General features: G+C 39.8%; 2 long non-coding RNA genes across 2 annotated transcripts in view; one reads left to right on the top strand and one right to left on the bottom strand.

Annotated features, from left to right (window-relative positions):
• Positions 1–13,541, top strand: part of LOC143681121 (uncharacterized) — a 163,088-nt gene extending 149,547 nt beyond the window's left edge. Inside the window, exons 2-3 of the long non-coding RNA XR_013174375.1 lie at positions 10,675–10,804; positions 13,287–13,541. This is a non-coding gene — a long non-coding RNA (uncharacterized LOC143681121). The remainder of the gene's footprint in view (positions 1–10,674; positions 10,805–13,286) is intronic.
• Positions 1,271–20,804, bottom strand: LOC143681118 (uncharacterized). Its single transcript, XR_013174371.1, has 2 exons — positions 4,934–20,804; positions 1,271–3,216 (listed from the first exon to the last, which is right to left on the bottom strand). It is a non-coding gene; the product is annotated as an uncharacterized LOC143681118 (long non-coding RNA).
• Between the last annotated feature and the right edge of the window lie 24 nt (positions 20,805–20,828).

The following is a 20,828-nucleotide window of genomic DNA, read 5'->3' as shown; positions in this document are numbered from 1 at the left end:
TATTACCCAAGGACTTGCACCCTAATCTGGAGAGATTGTCTGTTTCCAGTTATATGCAGGACATTTGAGTATTCCACACAGCATGGCATCAGTATTCATGATACTGATGAATCATGTTAGGTGAAAGAAAAAAATATGTGTTTAATGTCTTTTATTTAGAAATTAGGTATGGTTTAAGGTGATATATATGGCTGCCAAGTTGACAAGGGGTGGACTGTCATGGTCAGCTTCATGTGTCAACTTGACCAGGTGGTGGTACCCATTTGTCTGGTTGGGCAAGTGCTGGCCTGTCTGCTGCAATGAGGACATTTCATAGAATTAGGTCATAATCACATCAACTGCATCCACAGCTGATTCCATTTGTTGTCAGCCTAGGGGAGTGTCTTCTGCAGTAAGTATTGCTCAATCGAGTCACTGGAAGTCTTTTAAGGAGGATTCAGGAGACAGGCTCTCTTCCTGCTTTGCTGGCAAGCCTCCTCTGTGGAGTTGGAATCATCGGCTTCACAGCCTGCCCTGCAGATTTTGGACTCTGTGTTCCCACGGTTGCATGAGACACTTTTATAAATTTTATATTTGTGAGTGTTACCTGTTGATTCTGTTTCTATAGAGAACTCTAACTAATACACACTGCTATAGTGCATCTTTCACATAAGGAAAATATGCTTACTAAATGTGTGCAGCACTTTTCAGGCACTTGACCTCACTTGGTAGTGAGGTTCATGTTTAGATGCTTACTTAATGTAGAACACTAAATTATATAGCTAATTCAAGCTGTTCCCACAGGACATCAGTGTTTCTTAAGCTAAATCCAAATGTTCCCTGACAAAATTGAATACTGATGCCATATACTCAGTTCATAGAAAAAAATTACTAAAGTTAATAAATTGAATTCTCTCAATTTTAGGATTTTCCCCCCTAATTTTTTTGTTAGGCCTTTGTTGCCTATCACCTGTTTTGATGCAGAGAAAAGGTTTTAAAAGTTTGAAATGCTATGACACAAGAAAAATCCAAAACAGTTGGATTTTTTTTGAAGTAATTGCTTACTTCAATTACTTGTGCTATTTATGAAAATATGCCTATAGTTTTGCTCTTATACTTTTTAAGAGCCATATTTTCCCATAGATAATGTGTTCTGAGTTCATATTATATAATTCAATATGTAAGCATTTTAATGAGTGTTGGCTCCTATGAGACGGAGCTCAAAGGATATTAAGGAATGATGAGAAAGAGAGAGAGAGAGAGACTGAAAGAAAGAAAGAGACAGACAGGATCAGGGTGTCTGAAGCTTAACTTTAGCAAACAACAGACAACTTTATTTTGAACCAGATCCTGCTTATATACTGCAGGATAACAAAAAGCATGCCTGCTTTTCCTGAAGAAACAAAGTACTTAACTTTCTTCATACTTAACATAACCATTTGGGGGTAAACAAACATTCTATTCTGTTCCCCCCAGACTGTTCCAAACAAAGCAAGTAACAATCTCCTCAGTTTCTTGCCCACCCAGGGACGCCAGCTGCTCCCAACAAATTCTGCAGGTCTTGTTTTAACCCTTTGGCTCCTACATTTCCCCCTTTTTATTTTATTAGCCAAGGTGACTGTGCCTGTCTTAGGTTGCCCTTAAGCTCTGAAGAAAGGGGCTTACCCTTCATTGGCCACCAGTCAAGCTCTCTGACTTTGATTCAGGAGGGAGCCAAGAGTTTTTGCAAGAATCACACTGTTAGGGTGGCTCTGCTTCATGACTGTGCCTGTCTTAGGTTGCCCTTAAGCTCTGAAGGAAGGGGCTTACCCATCATTGTCTACCAGTCAAGCTCTATGACTTTGATTATTTGTTGTTTAACACAGCTGAGGAGGAAGAGAAAGAGTATAAACAGCCCCAAACTTAACAATACAGTTCCAGTAATCACAGCCACTGTGATAATTCCAATGATTCTAATGACAGCTCTAATAATGAGTCCAATTAGTCTCTTAGTCCTTTTCAGATATACTTTTGCCAAATGGATCAGGACTTGGGTTTCTGGAGAGGATTTCCAGGATCTTGACATCTGCACCAGCAGCCAAATACCTCTTCTTTTTCATGCTGCTATAATCGTCTCATTTTCCTGCAACATAAATGCTTGGAGACAAGTGAATAGAAAATAATTCTCACAATTAAAAGTTTGATTTCCTATATGAATATAGTGTTTATGGCTGCTATTTAAAAAGAAGTTATAGTTACTAGAATTTGCTATAAAAATTGGTCCCAGTCCTAGGAAAATTTTCTCTGAATAATGTATTTATCATCCCCAAAATTTGGCACAAATCATCCTTTATGTATTAAACTCTGATTTAGCTTGCCTGTCCATATAGTCTCAGTTATCTCCAACCACACAGGGGCCACATCTCTTACAATTCCATAGGAATCATTAATTATGATAACTGCTCAGTCTATATGATGTAACTGCCATCCATTCCAACTTTCCTTCCCATCTAACAGGCAAGTATCATTTGATTCCATAGAGTTATGCATATGGGTCTTTCTAAAAATGGAAGAGTTAAATTTGATACCATTTTTCTTCTTCTTTAAGTAGTTTTGGAAGTTTTGAATCTACTGGACCTGGGAATCCTAAACTTGTATTCAGATATTTTGGTAAAGTTGGATCTGCCCATATTAGGGCCTGCAGCATAAGTGGGTTAGAAATATAAGCCCAGTAAGTATAATTTTGTCCTTGCCTTTCAGCAATTAGTGTTATATGTCCTATAACATACATCACCCATTTAGTTATTTTCATCCGGGTTCACATGTCTGGGTTTTATTCTCTTTGAGGGAATCCAAACCAAGGTTCTGTCATCTGCAATGACAAGAGCAAATCCCCTTCCCCACACCTTTATCATGCCTGGTTTCCATAACTCATCTTTAACATCTTTCCAATAGATCAGCTGCAGCTGCACTTCTGTTTGGGTTGTATCATTTTTCTTTCCCAAATTACTAAAATGTTGTTCTGCAGAAATCTGTGATGAATTATCATAAATGTTTAAAAATTTTTAAGTGAACAGTGCTTTTGCTAATCGATCTTTAGGTGTACTTACTTTCACAACATCATCTTCCTGATCATCATCTCCCCCTTTTTGTTTCAAGAGCACAGACTTTAGTGTCCTTGCAGATATGTATTTAAGCATTTTTGTCGATTGGTTGGTAAAAAGATCTATTCTAAAGCACCATCTTGCCAAAATAGGTCTGTGGGAGATTGTAAGGTAAAGAAAATAATATAATCAACAGGCTTTTCTAGATTTATTTGAACAAACTGTTCTTCTTGAATGCAATTCTTGTTCAGCCACAGCTGTTAACTGCCTTTTCCTTAATAAAGCAGTATCTGCTTGTAAAATATCAAACAAGTTCTGTAACATGTAATTAGGAATCCTTAAAGTGACGAGTAGCAAAAATGAAAGCAGAGTGTCAATAGTGACTGGTACCCATAGTAAATGACCAGATTTTTTAAAGTGAATTTTTAAAAATGATTGAAAAGTATTGCTGGAATGTGGATTTTTTATAATTGGCTGTGCATTTTTGGTGATTTTAAATTTATTGCATGCAGTTTTTATGATATTTTCCCACAATAGTGGCCAAATTCCAATTTACTTACATGACCAGGCCCAGTTGGGTCCTCAGGGAACTGGTTAGGGCCCAAGAGGAGCTTCCTGGGACCTAGATATCTTTATTAATCTACACCTCCTTCTGGGAGGATAGCCAGTCCTCCAGCTAGAATGCACGTTTTAACTGTTTCTTACCAAGGCCATGCAATAGCAACATCAGCTGCGTGTAATGGCAACATCAGGTGAAAAGAACAGACTCCACAAGTAGATTTTTTCCTTGCATTCAGCCCTCAAATCTGATCTGCTCCCAACATAAGCCATGGTTATTTTGGGATAAATTTAGTTTATACATATGTAGTTTATATAAACACTGGACAAAGCATTAAGATATTTTGGCTTAAAGGAATTTAGGTATTTATATGATTTGAATATTATTTGGCCAATAATAGATTCATCTACAGCAATATTCCTTAGAGTAATAGATTAAGCCACCTGGTTTGGGACAAGAAAAGAAACAGTTTTTTGCCAGTATGATGATACCCAGGAGAAAATAAGTATTGTTTTATACAGATAATGACATGATAAAAGTTAACATAAGTTATTTTGATAAAACACAGACTCTTTGCTTTTTACACTGATTATCTAGAAAAATTTTTTTATATCTTTTCATTAGAACAGGCTAAGAGTCCAAGAAAACGTTGTCATTTTAGACTCATTAAATTTTTCTTGATTTTGACCATAATTTCCATTTTTACAAACTCTTTGCAATTATTATATTGGTTTAGGCTTTGTCCTATATTTTTCTTATTTTGTTTGTCCTTTCTCTCCTTTAATTACTCCAAATATTCTCTCAATTTTTCTATCTTTTTTTTTTTAGAAATAGCTCTTTTTGAAAAAGCTTTTTAAGACTTTTTTTCCAACTAGAGTTACCTTGTCTCTGGCTATATTTCCTGGCTGTGTCATCCTTATGCTATTAACCATTTCCCTTTACTATTTTCTTCCTAACAACAAGAACCTAGTTTCTTTATTTTTCCTAAACTCCCTTCTGTTATTGCCCCTGTGGCCTCACTGAATTGTTATGGAAAAATGTTTTCAGCTCAGAACTTTCTTCACTCCTTTTCCCTCAATGTCTTCCATCTCACTATGGGGAGTCTACTTTAAGCTCTTCTCTGTTTCATACACAAAGTCTTTTTCTTTAAAATACAAATAACTCTTAAACTTTATCAGAACCTTATTTTTGTAATGGCATCCTAACAATGTTTTCAACACACAAACATACAAACATACATACATGCATACTCCTCCAGCTGCTTATTGTGATTACCCATTACCCTGATGCTCCAAGGAAAATGCTCACTTACCAATATGACTCGAGTCCTCTTCTATCAGCTGGACACATGTCCCTCTAATGGAGACTTTTCCTTGGTTCCTTAATATTGTTTTGAAGTCTTCTTCTTTGAGCCCCATGTTGGGCACCAGATGTTGCTTCTATGAGATGGAGCTCAAAGGATATTAAGGAATGATGAGAAAGAGAGAGGGAGAGAGACTGAAAGAGAGAAATAGATAGACAGATGGGATCAGGGTGTCTGAAGCTTAACTTTAGCAAACAACAGACAACTTTATTCTGACCCAGATCCTGCTTATATACTGCAGGGTAACAAAAGGCATGCCTGCTTTTCCTGAGGAAACAAAGTACTTAATTTTATTCATACATAACATAACCATTTGGGAGTAAATGGACATTCTGTTCCTCTCAGACTGTTCCAAACAAAGTAAGTAACAATCTCCTCAGTTTCTTGCCCACCCAGGGATGCCAGCTGCTCCCAACAAGTTCTGTAGGTCTTGTTTTAACCCTTTGGCTCCTACAAATGAGCCCAAAACAGCATTATGAATTTTCAGTTTATTGGCCCTAAATATGTTGGAGAAACACTACATTAAGGTCTGAGCATAAAACTATCTTTGGGGTTCATGCCAAAGGTTAAATTCCAAAATCAGACTACCAAATTCTATCCTAAAATAAAAATAGATGGCAAGATTCCAGCATAGATGCTCAGCTTCAATTTTTTCTTAAGTACTTAGTATATACATTAAGTATGTTACTATAATTGAGTTGTATACAATTTGTTTGTATGTATCACTGCATTACCATTTGAGAAATTCTGCAGTGCACTGTTAGGCAGTTAGTTTTAAAATAGTGAAACTTCAGCTTTTAGTACAATCAGCCCTGAGAACAATGCATTCAAATTACGGCTCAACTAGAAACCATCTTCTTGAGAAACATTAAAATACAAAAAACAAATTCTGGAAAAGTTGTAATTTAAAAAGGTTACTAACATTTGAGGCACTACCAGACTACAATAATTTTAAGAGTCAGAAGTACTTTGGAAATAAGGAACAAACATACAAAGCTATGTGTTTCCATGTACACACTCATATTGTGCTGTAATGAAAAACTGTGTCCTAAAATTTTATAGCCTAAACACTTTATTGTGGCATCTCCTATAAAAGATGGTATGCTCAAGCTGCAGATGGGTTCTGGTATAATACAAAGCATTGGTACAGAAGATTGTACCAAAAGTGGAAAGAATCAAGAGCTTGGTTATTAACAATTTCTTCAAGTGATTGACAACCCTTGGAGAGAAACATCATAATTATGTTTATGATGCAAATGCTCTTAAGTGAAAGTGACTTGATTAATTTATTTTGACTATTTCCAACAGCATTCAACTTTGTAGCACACACAATGTCTGTCACAGTAGAAATAAAATATTGAACTGTTACAGTAGAAATAAAATATTAAACTAGAAAGAAACATATGTTCTGTTAACATAATACTGTATATAATGTGGTGAAAGGTAGGCAGATAAAACTATTATACCACTTATATAATCTATCAACATGACATTCTATATTCTATGCATGGTAACTTGAGATCTTTAACATTTGTTACAAATAAAGTACAACAAACACTAGGAATCAATATTCAGCACTTTTCTGATGTCATCAAAAAAGAATAAAGTCACTTCTAAAAAAAAAGAATGAAGTCAGCTTTATGTTTAAAAATAGATGTTCCCTGCTTCCTTTTAATACAAATTATAGAGCTTTAACAATGAAATACTTTATTCTAGAGAAACATCTATTAACTTACATGAAAATATGCAGTCCTATACCTATAAAATCTATACTTACTATTGTAAGTCAGAGGAATTTTTATATTTCATATAGTAATCTAATGAAAATGCTTATGCATAAATAGGTTTTGCCTTTCAAGGTTGAAGATAGATATGCACTGTTATAATCTGTACAGTCTTACACTGCAAATGAAAACATATTTATGCAAAGCTTCACAATTAGGAAGAACAAAGGAATGCTACTCCAGAATGAATACTAACCCAGGCCACTAGAAAGGCTAACTGTGGTCATATGTACCATTCTTTTAAGTCTGACAAGCCAAGTCATATAAAACAGGAAACAATATTACCATGTGCACAGAGAATCAGTTTTGCAGTATCTCTGAAGTTGAAGGGCACCTTTGTCATTACAAAATATTTCTCTTTATCTGAAGAAATGTTGCTTACCTTAGTATATAAAGTTTACAGATTCTGATAGGAAAATTATTACCAGTTTTCTATTGTTCAGTTTCTCATGGTATATCTTTTTCTGTCCTTATAGTGGCATCTTTTCTTTAATTTTATTTGAAGCTATGTAAGTGGAAAACAATTTTGTTTTCTAACAAAATCTCTCAATCTTAGTATTTTATTTTTGATGTTCTGTTTATTTACATATAGTTTAATTTCCAATCCATTTGTGTTGGTAGCTGGTACCTTAATATTTGCTTTTTTTTTTTTTAACTGTTTCCTATTTCCTTTTCTCTTCTATGTGTCCCTCTTTTTCACTAATAGATTGCTATTCCATTGTGGTTGTTTGAAGCTGCCATTTATCTGAGTAAAGTCCGTGTTCTTTTATTCCATTCCTGTAGGTACAGACCCATTATAGGTGGGAACATTGATTAGTTTATTTTAATTGCAATGAGAACCACCCCATTAAAGTAGGTTGTAATCCCCTTACTGGGGTCTTTAATAAGAGGGAAGAGAGCCCAGGAAAAGCTAAGAGTTCAGAGAAATGCCATGATGAAGCTAAGAATGGACAATGGCTAATTTTAATACACTATTGCATCTAACATTTTGAAAATTAGATTCTACATGCTTAATTCCTTGTTTGCTGTGGTTAACAGACCATGTTCTTTATAAATCACTTAAAATTTGTAAATGATTATAAATCATTTCTTATATTTGCATGCTATATGAGCATGCAAAATGACAAAAGCATATCTCGAATCTGAGTATAGGGTAACTGTCTGATCTGCACCCAGCTTTAGGGTTTTCTGAATGGCAACTAAATCTTCTTTCCTTTGCACTGAAGTTCCAGGCAGAAGAGACATCACCTTGTCTGAATAGACTTCATCCAACAACTGTACACAATCATATTTTGGGCAAGTCCACTCCTGCAGTTTTTATTTTTCTGGGTGAAAGGTGGCAGCATTGAGCATATTTATAGTCTTTAGGATAAAATTTGAATTGTTCAACAGCACTGTTCAATAATGACTCAGTCTTTCCATAGGGAGCTGTCATCCCCTTTTTGTTCTAATATGATAAGGACATAGTAGGGGGTTAGAATATGGGTTGGGAAGCCTAAAGTAAATTTTTCAGCTTCTTGAAGGAGTTCACAATTGAATGCCACTGTGTATTAAAAAGTAGGCAATCTTTGGGTCACCCTATCAAGCTATTTTGACAAATAAGCCACTGGCCACATATTTCCTCCAAAAGGCTACACTAGCTCTCTTAAGGCAATGCTTTGCTTTTTATGGACAGAGGTTAAATTCTCTCATAGGGTCAGGGAGCCCCAAGTCTGGAGCTGACATCAATTTATCCTTTAAACTTTGAAAGGCAATTGTATATGCTGGTGTCCATTCCAAAGTTCTTTTTGCTCTCCCTTCAGGGCCAGATATATGGGTTTGGCTATTAATCCAAAATTGGTTATCTACAGTCAATAGTAGCTGGCCACACCCAAGAACCCTCTGAGTTCTTTTTTGGTCTTTGTCATGGCTACTCATCAAAGAGCCTCTTTTCTACTAAGCAGCAGAGTGTGTTGTCCTTGTAGACAGAGAGAGCTCAAATCTTAGGTATTTGTAATGGGTCTGTGCAATCTCAGCCCTTTCCTCAGATAATTTATATGCTTTCCTGACTAGCTTGTTAGCATTGCTATGGTGTTAGTGTCTGAGGATTCTTCTAGCTGTAAGAATATCATCTACATATTGAAGAAAATGCTTCTTATGGAGATTACTACCTGGAGACCTCTGGACAAGGCTTGTCCAAATAGAATAAGGATATTTTTCAAACCTTGAGGAAATATAGCCCAATAATATTTCTGTTTTATTTCTGTGTCAGATTCCTCACACTCGAAGGGAAAAAGGTTTTGAGAATCTTTATCTAATGGGATGCAATAGAAGACATCTAAAACCAAAAACCAAGTATATGCCTCAGAAATATTGATGAAAAGAGCATATAGAGTAAACCCTAGTTGGATGTATATCTTCTATTATTTGATTTATAGCCATCAAATCTTGGTCAAGTCTGTAATCTTGAATCCATGGTGGGCTAGTTTGAAAGGATTTATGTATCCTAAAAAAGCCATGTTTTAATCTTAATCAATCTTGTGGGAACAATTGTTTCTTCTAATCCTTATTCAGCACCATAGGTTTGAAATTTGATTAGATTATCTCATGGAGATGTGACTCACCCAATTCTGGGTATTAGCTTTTGAATATAAGGATATGTGACTCCACCCATTCCAGGTGGAGCTTGAGTAGTTTACTGGAATCTTTTAAAAGAAGAAATGTTTTGGAGAGAGTCCTTTTCAAAAGACACAAGAAAGCCACAGCAGAGCTGAGCAGAGCCGTGGCAGAGCCATGAGGCTGAGAGCCCATGGTGCCAGAGATCTTTGGAGATGAAGAAGGAATATGTCTTCAGGGCAGCTTCCTGAACCAGGAAGCCTGAAGAGAAAGCTAGCAGACATCACAGTGTTAGCCATGTGCCTTTCCAGTTGAGAGAGAAACCCTAATTCAGCCTTTCTTAAGTACAGGTAACTTCTTGTTGGTGCCTTTATTTGGAAATTTTATAGACTTGCTTCAATTGGGACATTTTCATAGTCTTAGAATTGTAGACTTGCAACTTAATAAAAGCCATTTAAAAGCTGTTCTGGGGCAGGTCACTGTGGCTCCATTCAATCCTGGTGTCTGCCCATGTGGGAAACAAAAAGGTGTTCAGTTTCTGGCATATTGCATTCCAGAAGTTAGCAAACTAGAATATTTGGTTTTAGCACTGACAAAATAATGGTGTCAAAGTCTGATTGAGAGGGTCTCATTAGAATCCATTCTAGAATTATGTTAATTAATGGCAATTAAATAATGTGCTCTCTGGCTTCTCATATAAGTGGATATTGTTTTAAATGTGGTGGAATGATGTCCAGCCACAATCTTACATGACTTCCTGAACATCTTTGGCTCACCCCAGGGAACCTCTTTAGCCCATACCTTAATATGAATTTGTTGCTTGATGTTTTGGGTACACTGATTCTTTCTGGGCAGGCTTAAAATTGCTGCTTGCAAAGCACAGGTATGGATTGCTAGACCCTGTAAGTTCATTTCATCAGGTTAGAAAGATATGTTTGCTTGTATAGAAATTTGTAAGCCAATTGATCTCTAATTTGGCTTTGCAGCAACTTTGGGCACAATCTGTTATTAGCAACTCCAGACATGCCCCAAACAGTGATGGATTCCTTTGAAGTACAATTAAGTTCAGGATTTAAAATTGAATAAGTTGCTCCCATATCCACTGGGAAAGTAACTAGTTTTGTACCCACTTGGAGTGAGATCTCATGTTCCAATGGCTGATCAGGATAGATTATTTCTTTACTGGTGGAAAGTACCCCAGGGACTCATCGTTCCGGGTCATTATCTTCATCTCTTGTCAGCTATGGGCATTAGGTTGCTGATACACATTTTGTTTCCTTTCATGTCAATCTGCATCATTCCTTATTTCAGTAGACACATTGCTGCCAGAGACCACGGCTTTCCCTGGGTCCACTGGAGTCTTGCATTTCACAGACTTCTTTGACTGCTTCAAAGTCTTACTCAGGACTTCTCCTAAGAGATTAACATTGAGGTTAGCTAGGTAAGTATATTGCTTCTTTTTTTTACATGCAGAATCCTGATTATAAAAATCTTTAAAGGTAATTTCCATAAGATCAAATATTGGTTTACCTAGTTTTCTTCCAGCTTTTGTAATTTCCCAGAAATCTTGAAATTTGCAAAAAACTCTGGCAAATAAAGGACTGATTTATATCATGTTTATTTATTTAGTCTTTAGGGTTTATTAGTAAACATGCATTAAGCCCTGAATACCCTCCTAGAAATCCTGAGGGGATTTCCTTTTGATCTTGGATGACTTCTTGTACTTTACTCAAGTTATTTTGTTTAAGCACCAGTTTACAGAGGTCCATTATAACGCAAGCTTTATAATGATCCAATTTTGTCCTGGTGGCTTGTTCATTTGTACTCTAATGGGGGTCAACTTGTGGAATGGATAGGTTTTCCAGGGATGTGTACTGCATTTCCTAGATTATTATTGCTTAAAGAATTATTGTGCTCTTTAAACTGTTTGTACTCCAGAAAAAACATGTGCTTTTAATCCTCATTCAATCTTGTGGGGGCAGGCGTGTTCATTTAATCCTGATCCAGTATTGTAGGGTGGGACCTCCTGGTTAGGTTGTATCCTTGAAGAGGTGACACATCCAATTGCAGGTGGTAACTTTCGATTAGATTGAGATGTGACTTCACCCATTCACATTGGGTCTTAATTTGCTTACTGGAAACTTTAAGAAAACTCCAAGAAAGGGGAAGAGTTCAGAACTGATGCAGACACAAACATGTGAAGATACATGGAGTGCCAGCACAGATGTTTGGATAGCTAATACAGAGATTAGACATCTGGAGATGGAGAAGGAGCTGAGAGAGCCATTTGAACCGAGAAGTCTGTAGGAAAGAAACTTCCAACCCCAGGAGATGTTAAGCTAAGAGAAGTAACCCAAAGTTTTTCCCTTAGTAGCTAGGTGAGGATCCACAGATACTTAGAGAGGAAGCTGCTGCACCAAAGACAGGAAGCACCAGAAGCAGGAACAAGGACCAACAGATGCCAGCCACATGCCTTCCCATGTGATAGACATTGGCCTTTCTTAAGATTTAAGGCATGTTTTTCCGGATGTCTTAGTTTTGACATTTTAAAGGCCGTAGAGTTACAAACTTGCAAATTAATAAATCCCCTTTATAAAAGCCAATCCATTTCTGGTATATTGCATTCCAGCAGCATTAGCAAACGGGAACAGATTTTGGTACCAGAGAAGTGGGATGCTGTGGTTTGCAAATACTAAAAATGTTGGAATGGCTTTTTACATGGATAAAGGGAAGGTTCAGGAAGATTTGTGATATGATTGATAGAGAAGGCCTGTATTATTTTGAAGAGACTGTTAGAAATACAGACTCTAAAGGTACTTCTGATGAGGCCTTAGCCAGAAATGATAACTGTGCCATGCAAACTGGAAGAAAGGTGACCCTTGTTTTAAAGTGGCAGAGAATTTGGCAAATTTGAGCACTGGTGGTGGAGGGTAGGCAGCATTTGAAGGCCATAGCCTGGGATACTTAGCTGAGGAAATTTTCAAACAAAATGTGGAAAATGCAGCCTTGTTTCTCCTTGGAACTTATAAGAAGACATCACAGGAAAAGGATAAGTTGAGAACTGCACCCTTGGGTACAAAGAAACCAGAAATTGATGGTATTTAAAATTCTGGGCTTCCAGAGAGCAAGACCCCATAAAATAGAGCCCATTGTGAATTTAAGCAAACATTAAACAAATAAGCCATTTCATAAAAAGCCTGGCTTGGAGATGGAGTTATCCAGAAAGGATTTGGGAAAAGTCTTATAGCTTGATGGCTTTGATTCCTGTATGCTACATGCTAAATCAAAAATATTTTTTGTGAGATATGTATTAAACAGAACCACTGCTAGACTAGTCTAAAAGGACAGAATGAAGGAAAAATTGCTTCAAAGGCAGAATCATGAAGCTAAGGTATAGAGCCAGGAAATCTTGGATTAGGAGAGTAGACCCACCCATTTACATGAAAGGGTGAGTTTGCTCTTAAGGCAGAGGGCAAACCTTCTGCCTCAATGTTCAGGAAGACTTTTGGTACCCATTCCTTGGGTATAAGGGAGAGCCTGCATGCCATCCATTGCTCTTATGGGGTTAAGAATGTGCCCTAAGAGGCAAGATAATCCAAGTGCTGCCCTGATGTTTGGAGAAGATAGAGCTGAGAATAAGGTGGTCTCCTCAATGTTCTGCAAGATTGCAACTCTCGCTCCAGCATTTGGAGAGAGCAGGACTCCTGCATACGCCCTTGGAAAGGGTGGGACTGCTGTTCTATCAAGGTTGATAATGAGGCCCAATAGATAGCATATCTATAATATAGTCATTTAAATCAAGTGCAATTTGTCTTGCCGGTTTTCAGAGCTGTTTGAATTCTGTGAACCTACTTTGTCTTTAGATTTCTCCCTCTGGCAATGGGAATGATTAACCTATACTGTTTCTCCTTTGTATATTACAGATGAAAACCAATTTTGCCTTGGAGTAGCTAAGTGAGGATCCACAGATGCTTAGAGAGGAAGCCACTGAAAACAGAACCAGGAACAAGGACCAGATGCTAGCTACATGTGTTTTGATTTGGCAGATATCAACCTTTGTTAGGAGTCAGGATAAGTTTCTCTGGATGCCTTTGTTTGAACATGTTAAAGGCCTCAGAACTGTAAATGTGTAAGAATAAATCCCTTTATAAAAGTCAGTCCATTTCTGGTGCATTACATTCTGGCAACATTAGCACACTGAAACTGTTATCATGATCAAGAGCCTCTTCAATTACAACTCTTCTTTCTTCTGAGTTCAATAGCTCATCTGTTTTTGACTGAATATCAGTCCAATTAGAATTATGCATTGTAAGAACTGAATCAAATATGCTTTCCATTTTTTCTGGGCTCTGCTTAATAGCTGGTGTCATGGTTAGGGACAGGTGTCAACTTGGCCAAGTTGTGGTACCTGTTTATCTGATTGGGCAAGCGCTGGCCTGTCTGTTGCAATGAGGACATTTCATAGGATTAGGTCATGATCACGTCAGCTACATCCACAGCTGATTCCATTTGTAATCAGCCAAATGGGAGTGTCTTCTGCAATTAGTGATGCTAAATGCAATCATGGGAAGCCTTTTAAGGAAGACTCAGAGGAGACAGGTTCCATTCCTGCTTTGGCTGGTGAGTCTCTCCTGTGGAGTTCATCCAGGCCATCCATCGGAGTCATCAGCTTCGCAGCCTGCCCTGTGGATTTTGGACTCTGCGTTCCTATGGTCATGTGAGACACTTTCATAAATTTTATATTTGCAAGTGTTCCCTGTTGATTCTGTTTCTCTAGAGAACCCTAACTAATACATCTTGGTACCAGGAGTGGTTCTTAAGGAACAGAATCTTAAAAATGGGTTTTTATGAATGGTTTTCTACTCTGACTGGACTCAGAGACACTAAGGACTCTGATTCCCATAATCAGAATGACACTCCCAATCCATGGACTGAGTTGGCAAAGGAGATAGTCAAAATATCATCATTCGATTCTCCTAATGCTTCGCTTGTACAAAGCCAGACCCTGGGGGATAATGTTTTTGACACCTTTACAGAGTTTTGTAGAAATAAGAATTATAGAGATGTTGGTTGGTTGTTGTTAGATACACTGCCTACATTAAAGGGTGAAAGGGATGGGCTTAAGGCTTCAAACGAGAAGCTTAAGCGCCGTCTGAAAGATGTAGACGTTTCTATGAGTATCCTGAAGGAAAATCTTATTTCCTGTAGCCGTAGACTTGAGATCTCTGAAAATCAGACTCAGAATCTTATTGTTAGAGTAACAACTTTACAAGGTAAAGTGAAATCTCAGTCTTGCATGGTGTCTGCCGTTAAAGTGAGGGCATTGATTGGAAAGGAGTGGGACCCTGAAAAATGGGATGGTGACATATGGATTCATAATGATGTCGGGGGTGAGGTTGAAACCATAGACCATGCTGAGCCTTCTCTAGATAACCCTGTAATAGTCTTCCCTGAGGACATAGCCACCCCACCTCCAGCCTGCCTTGAAGAATTGGCCACCCAACCTCCTCCTGAAGGGATTAGCCCTAGAGTGATTAATCCTGTTTCACCAGATGAAACTGCAAATGAAAGCTCTGAAGCAAATGGCTTGGAAGATATTTCTAATTCTTTTCATGACCCACCCCCACCACCCCTCATTTCTTCTAGACCTATAACTAGACTAAAGTCCCAACAGGCCCCTAAAGGTGAGGTACAAAGTATCACACATGAGCAGGTACATTATACTCCAAAAGAACTGTGTGAGTTTTCCAATTTATATAGACAGAAATCAGGGGAATATGTGTGGCAATGGATTTTAAGAGTGTGGGATAATGGTGGGAGGAATATAAGGCTGGATCAGGCTGAATTTATTGATATGGGCCCACTAAGCAGAGATTCTGCATTCAATGTTATAGCTCGAACAGTTAGAAAAGGTGTTAACATCTTGTTTGAGTGGTTGGTTGAAACATGGATCAAAAGGTGGCCAACATTACCTGAGGTTGAAATGCCAGAACTGCCCTGGTATAATGTAGATGAGGGGATCCAGAGGCTTAGAGAGATCGGAATGTTAGAGTGGATTTATCATGCAAAGCCTGCTCTTACACCCCAGGAATGTCCAGAGGATGCACCTTTTACCAGAACAGTGAGAAATAAGTTTGTGAGACTAGCACCATCATCCCTCAAGAGCTCTGTGGTTGCACTTCTCTGTAGGTCAGATATTACTGTAGGAACTGCTGTCACTGAACTGGAATCCTTAAACACAATGGGGATGACAGGATCCCGAGTTGGCAGAAGCCAGGTGGCAGCACTTAATCACCAAAGACAGGGTAGACGCAGCTATTATAATAGACAGCAAAATCAAAGGAGGCATCAAAATTATATGACATGCAGAGATTTGTGGCATTGGCTAGTAAATCATGGGGTGCCTAGAAATACAATAGAAGGGCAGTCTACTAAATTCTTGTTGGAGCTGTATAAACAAAAGAGTTCTTGGTCAAGGGAACAGAAGTCTAACCTGAATTACAAAAACACAGAGTCACAGCCCCTTAATCAATTTCCAGACTTGAAACAGTTTACAGACCCAGAGCCTCTCGAATGAAGGGGAGGCCAGGTCCCTATGGGGGAGAAACCTGTTACACTGTCACAAATTTATACTGTTAATCTTCCTCTAAGTCTCCCCCAAGGAGACCGACGGCCTTTTACCAGGGTAGCTGTGCATTGGGGAAAAGGAAATGATCAGATATTTCTGGGATTATTAGACACTGGTTCAGAAGTGACATTAATTCCAGGGGACCCAAAACATCACTCTGGACCACCAGTCAGAGTGGGGGCTTATGGAGGCCAGGTGATCAATGGAGTTTTAGCTCAGTTCCATCTCACAGTGGGTCCAGTGGGCCCCCAGACCCATCCTGTAGTTATTTCCCCAGTTCCGGAATGTATAAGTAGCATAGACATACTGAGCAACTGGCAGAATCCCCATGTTGGTTCTCTAACTCGTGCAGTGAGGGCTATTATGGTGGGAAAGGCCAAGTGGAAGCCACTAGAACTGCCCCTACCAAGCAAAATAGTAAATCAGAAGCAATACCGTATTCCTGGAGGGATTGCAGAGATTACTGCCACTCTTAAGGACTTGAAAGATGCAGGGGTGGTGATTCCCACCACATCCCCATTAACTCTCCTATTTGGCCTGTGCAGAAAACAGATGGGTCTTGGAGAATGACAGTGGATTATTGTAAACTCAACCAGGTGGTAACTCCAATTGCAGCTGCTGTTCCAGATGTAGTATCATTGCTTGAGCAAATCAATACATCCCCTGATACCTGGTATGCAGCTATTGATCTGACAAATGCTTTTTTTCTCAATAGCTATTAGTAAGGACCACCAGAAACAGTTCGCATTCAGCTGGCAAGGTCAGCAATATACTTTCACTGTCCTACCTCAGGGGTATATCAACTCTCCAGCCCTATGTCATAATCTTGTTCACAGAGACCTTGATCTTTTCTGCCTCCCACAAGACGTCACACTGGTCCATTATATTGATGATATCATGTTGATTGGACCTAGTGAGCAAGAAGTAGCAACTACTCTAGATTTACTGGTAAGGCATTTGTGTGTCAGAGGATGGGAGATAAATCCAACAAAAATACAGGGACCTCCCACCTCAGTAAAATTTCTAGGTGTCCAGTGGTGTGGGGCATGTCGAGATATCCCTTCTAAGGTGAAGGATAAATTGCTGCATCTGGCCCCTCCCACAACCAAAAAAGAGGCACAACGCCTAGTTGGTCTTTTTGGATTTTGGCAACAACATATTCCTCATTTGGGTGTGCTACTCTGGCCCATTTATCGAGTGACCAGAAAAGCTGCTAATTTTGAGTGGGGACCTGAACAAGAGGAGGCTCTGCGACAGGTCCAGGCTGCTGTGCAAGCTGCTCTGCCACTTGGGCCGTATGATCCAGCAGATCCAATGGTGCTGGAAGTGTCAGTGGCAAATAGAGATGCTGTCTGGAGCCTTTGGCAGGCCTCTATAGGAGAATCACAACATAGACAATTAGGATTTTGGAGCAAAGCCTTACCATTTGCTGCAGATAACTACTCTCCTTTTGAGAAACGGCTTTTGGCCTGCTACTGGGCCTTAATAGAGACTGAACGCTTAACCATGGGCCACCAAGTTACCATGAGACCTGAGTTATCTATCATGAGTTGGGTGTTGTCTGACCCACCAAGCCATAAAGTTGGGCATGCACAGCAGCACTCTATTGTAAAATTGAAATGGTATATACAAGATAGAGCCAGAGCAGGTCCTGAAGGCACAAGTAAGTTACGTGAAGAAGTGGCACAAATGCCCTTGGTTTCCACTCCTGCTGCCACATTACCTTCTCTTTCCCAGACCAGAGCTATAGCCTCTTGGGGAGTTCCTTACAGTGAATTGACTGAGGAAGAGAAAACTCGGGCCTGGTATAGAGATGGTTCAGCACGATATGCAGGTACCACCCGAAAGTGGACAGCTGCAGCATTACAACCCCTTTCTGGGGTGTCCTTGAAGGACAGTGGTGAGGGGAAATCCTCCCAGTGGGCAGAACTTCAAGCAGTGCACCTGGTTGTTCATTTTGCTTGGAAGGAAAACTGGCCAGAGGTGCGTTTGTATACTGACTCATGGGCTGTTGCTAATGGTTTGGCTGGATGGTCAGGGACTTGGAAAGACCAGAATTGGAAAATTGGTGACAAAGAGGTCTGGGGAAGAAGTATGTGGATAGACCTTTTTGAGTGGGCTAAAAACATGAAGATATTTGTGTCCCATGTGAATGCACACCAGAGGGTGACTTCAGCAGAGGAAGATTTTAATAATCAAGTGGATAAGATGACCCGTTCTGTGGATACCAGTCAGCCTCTTTCCCCAGAAACTCCTGGTATTGCCAAATGGGCTCATGAACAACGTGGTCATGGTGGTAGGGATGGAGGTTATGCATGGGCTCAGCAACATGGACTTCCACTCACCAAGGCTGACGTGGCTACAGCCACTGCTGAGTGCCCAATCTGCCAGCAGCAGAGACCCACACTCAGCCCCCGATATGGCACCATTCCCCGAGGTGACCAGCCGGCTACATGGTGGCAGGTTGATTACATTGGACCACTCCCTTCATGGAAGGGGCAGCGATTTGTTCTAACTGGAATAGACACATACTCTGGATACGGGTTTGCTTTCCCTGCACGCAATGCTTCTGCCAAAACTACCATCCGTGGACTTACAGAATGCCTTATCCATCGTCATGGTATTCCACACAGTATTGCTTCAGATCAAGGAACACACTTCACAGCAAATGAAGTGCGGGAATGGGCACATGCTCATGGAATTCTCTGGTCTTACCATGTTCCCCATCATCCAGAAGCAGCTGGACTGATAGAACGGTGGAATGGCCTTTTGAAAACTCAATTACGGTGCCAACTAGGTGGCAAAAACTTGGAAGGCTGGGGGGTAATGTTCTCCAGGAAGCTGTGTATGCTCTGAATCAGCGTCCGCTGTATGGTGCTGTTTCTCCCATAGCCAAGATCCATGGGTCCAGGAACCAAGGGGTGGAAATACGTGTGGTGCCACTCACTATTACCCCTAGTGATCCACTAGGAAAATTTTTGCTTCCTGTCCCTGCTACCCTGAGTTCTGTTGGTCTACAGGTTTTAGTTCCAAAACGGGGTGTGCTTCCTCCAGGAGAAACAACAGTGATACCACCTAACTGGAAGTTAAGATTACCACCTGGTCACTTTGGGCTACTTATGCCTCTGGATCAACATACCACAAGGGGATTACATTATTGTCTGGGGTAATTGACCCTGACTATCAGAAGGAAGTAAGACTGCAACTACATAACGGAGGTAAAGAAGAGTTTTCTTGGAATATAGGAGATCCCTTGGGGCGTCTATTAGTACTACCATGCCCTGTGATTAAAATCAATGGAAAACTGCAACGACACAATCCAGGCAGGACTACTAATGGCTCTGAAACTTCAGGAATGAAGGTTTGGGTCACCCCACCAGGCAAAGAACCACGGCCAGCTGAAGTGCTTGCTGAGGGGAAAGGGAGCATGGAATGGGTAGTGGAAGAAGGTAGTGATAAATATGAACTTCGACCACGTGATCAGTTACAGAAACGAGGACTGTAATGCTGTTCTGTTCATGTTATACTATTTAAGTTTTAAGATATCAAGTTTAAGAATGAATGTTGCCCAGGGATTTGCACCCTATTCTGGAGAGATTTTATGTGTTTCCAGTTATATGCAGGACAGTTGAGTATTGTCAGGTAAAAGAAAAAAATGTGTGCTTATTTGTTTTCATTTGGAAATTAAGTATGGTCTAAGGTGATATATATATATATATATATAGGTGCCAAGTTGACAAGGGGTGGACTGTCATGGTTAGGGACAGGTGTCAACTTGGCCAAGTTATGGTACCTGTTTATCTGATTGGGCAAGCGTTGGCCTGTCTGTTGCAATGAGGACATTTCATAGGATTAGGTCATGATCACGTCAGCTACATCCACAGCTGATTCCATTTGTAATCAGCCAAAGGGGAGTGTCTTCTGCAATTAGTGATGCTAAATGCAATCATGGGAAGCCTTTTAAGGAGGACTCAGAGGAGACAGGTTTCATTCCTGCTTTGGCTGGTTAGTCTCTCTTGTGGAGTTCATCCAGGCCATCCATCGGAGTCATCGGCTTCGCAGCCTGCCCTGTGGATTTTGGACTCTGCATTCCTACGGTCACGTGAGACACTTTCATAAATTTTATATTTGCAAGTGTTCCCTGTTGATTCTGTTTCTCTAGAGAACCCTAACTAATACAGCTGGGAACCCAGATCTCATTGCATAGATCTGAGGTGGAAAAAGTTATATGTATGTATTTGTATTTCGTAGGTGTGCTGTGGTAATCTTTTCCAGATAGCACTTGTCTGAGAAGGAACTGTCACTGTCTTTGACTTCCAAAGGTAGCATAGTGATATGTTAGTCATATCACTCTAGATATGAGGTGTGAAGGCCATTGCATGGGAGCTGAAAAGCTTCCTGTGTTCATTCTTGGTCATCTGGCAAGAAAGCAGAGGGGGATGAGCAGGTGGGAGAACCAAACCTCAGATACCAGCAGAAAGGGGAGGAGCATAGGAGCTGTGGGCATCCACTAAGGGGCTTTAGCTGCCACTCCCTTGGTCAACAGCCCTGGGCACTCCACAACCTAATGTCCAGAAGTTTCAGCCACCAATCTCCCAGCCCAGAAATCTGTAGTCCCAGTCAAGAGCTCAGGGCACTGTCTGTTTTGAGGCCTAAGTATACCAGCCACTATCTTTTCACCCTGGAGTTCAGAAGCCTCACCCAGCACTTTCTTCACTTGGGGGCTGTGAGTCTCAGCCAGCCCTTTCTTTTCCTAGGGCTAGGTCCTCCTTTATACCCTCTGGAGACAAAAGTTAAGGGGTTCTTAAGAAAAATCTCAATTTTTCTGGTAAAATGC

Source organism: Tamandua tetradactyla, chromosome 4 (genome assembly GCF_023851605.1).
Source record: "Tamandua tetradactyla isolate mTamTet1 chromosome 4, mTamTet1.pri, whole genome shotgun sequence".
Classification (NCBI taxonomy): domain Eukaryota; kingdom Metazoa; phylum Chordata; class Mammalia; order Pilosa; family Myrmecophagidae; genus Tamandua; species Tamandua tetradactyla.
This window is presented reverse-complemented; position numbering and strand designations above follow the sequence as displayed.